The following is a 1,855-nucleotide window of genomic DNA, read 5'->3' on the forward strand; positions in this document are numbered from 1 at the left end:
CTGACCTCAAAGTGCACAAGCTTCAAACTTTAGCGTTGGATGCGATTTTGAAGCTGAAATCGCGTTCGGTGTGAACGCAGCATTATGCTAAAGCTAAMWGGCTAATCGCTATTGTCCAAGATTRACCTTCAGGGTGGATATAGCTCGCTCACACCGAGGACCTATCCACGTCATCATTTACCCAGAATGCTTTGTGTGTAAATAAAATGGCTCCATCCCATATTGTTTAACTTTTAGTTTAAAAATTATAAAAACTAAACAGCCTACAGTATTTTTACAGTTTTTATTTTACAGTTAAAATATATGTTTATTAAATAAAGTCTAATTTTACAACTAATCATGGATCCCTTTGAAGTAGATAATAATCAGTGCCTTCATTCAGTTATAATTGCAAAATGAGCATCAGTTACCAGGATGAAACATGTTGGCATAAAGACATTCATTTTCTTCTTGCTTTATTGAACTCATATCTGTGAGTTCTTCTGTTGTGTAAAAATGTTATTATTATGTTTATTTAGTCTTTAGTTTTGACCATGCTGGAGCTGGAGTTTCTGCTCCGACAGATACATGCAGATAGAAAGCATCAGTTTTATTTAATGTTTCAAGCATGAACGTTCATTTTACCATAAAACTGGTCAAACCTCYCCCTGTGGTTCTTCCTGTTTGACCAGTTTACCATAAAACTGGTCAAACCTCYCCCTGTGGTTCTTCCTGTTTGACCMKYTTACTGTTACTGGCTGTCCCCTCACATCTGTGAAGGTCTTTAAATGTTGGCAGTGGGAATGATTAGATGTGCACTCAGTAATGTTCTAAGTGGAGCAGCTTACTGTGGATATTGTTGTTTTAATTAGCGAAGGAGCAGCAGAGGTCTGAGGTCGGGTTCTGCGGAGGACCGACACAGACCCGTTGAGACCGTGGAGGTTCCTCTGCACTCGGCAGCTAATGAGATTAGAAAGCCAGCCCTCTGCAGTCCAACTTGTTGCCTCAACACAACTCAACGTGTTTAAGACTCCTTAAGCGTCATATTATATCTGAACAAATAATCACTTTGTCAGGCTTTTTGTCTCGAGCTTTAAGCTGCATTACTGGATTATCAGCGCCTGCGCTGAGCATGATCTAACGGAATTAAAAGAGGCACAAACCTGAAGTAAAGTTGTCTTTTGGATGTTTCAACAAAGTGACGGGCAGAGATCAGGTGGAGCTGTTGGAAACTGGGACACTTTGTAAATGTGTGTAGGTTTCAGGTGGACCAGGACCTCGTTCACRTTACAGACCTGGTGGATTCACTGTCTTCTTCTTGGAGACACTAGATTAGATTATTAAATAAAGTGTTTTTTTTCCCTTCAATCCTGAATTTCTGCAGGAATGAATACTTTTGTAATAATGCTCTTAATGTACTGGTGGACTTAGAAAACACAAGCAGCTTACCTCATTAAGCTTCTTTAATGTTTCCTTCTGTTTTTTTTTTTTTTCAGAAGAGCTAAATCTGAGTAAAGTTGAGATGTTTTTACTCATTTATCAGAAAACCCACCAGAATCTGTTATTTGACTCAAGTTTCTGAATTCATCAATAATTCATATTTTTAAAGATTCTTAAAATGATGAAATACTTAAGACTTTTATCATTTAAAATGTACTCATTTGATTATAGACTAAACAGAGCTGGAAGAGTCTCCTTTTAAAACCAACAGACCTGAGATTATTTTTAAATGTGCAACAAATTACTTTTAGGTTGAAACTCATCCAGAACTTCCTGTTTCTTAATGAAGATTCTGGATCAGAACCAACGATCTGCAGGTCTGTGTTTAAATTCTGCAGAAACATAAAAAAAACTGAAGATTTAAAACGGTTTAAAG

This window comes from Austrofundulus limnaeus, unplaced genomic scaffold (assembly GCF_001266775.1).
Source record: "Austrofundulus limnaeus strain Quisiro unplaced genomic scaffold, Austrofundulus_limnaeus-1.0 Scaffold985, whole genome shotgun sequence".
Lineage (NCBI taxonomy): Eukaryota > Metazoa > Chordata > Actinopteri > Cyprinodontiformes > Rivulidae > Austrofundulus > Austrofundulus limnaeus.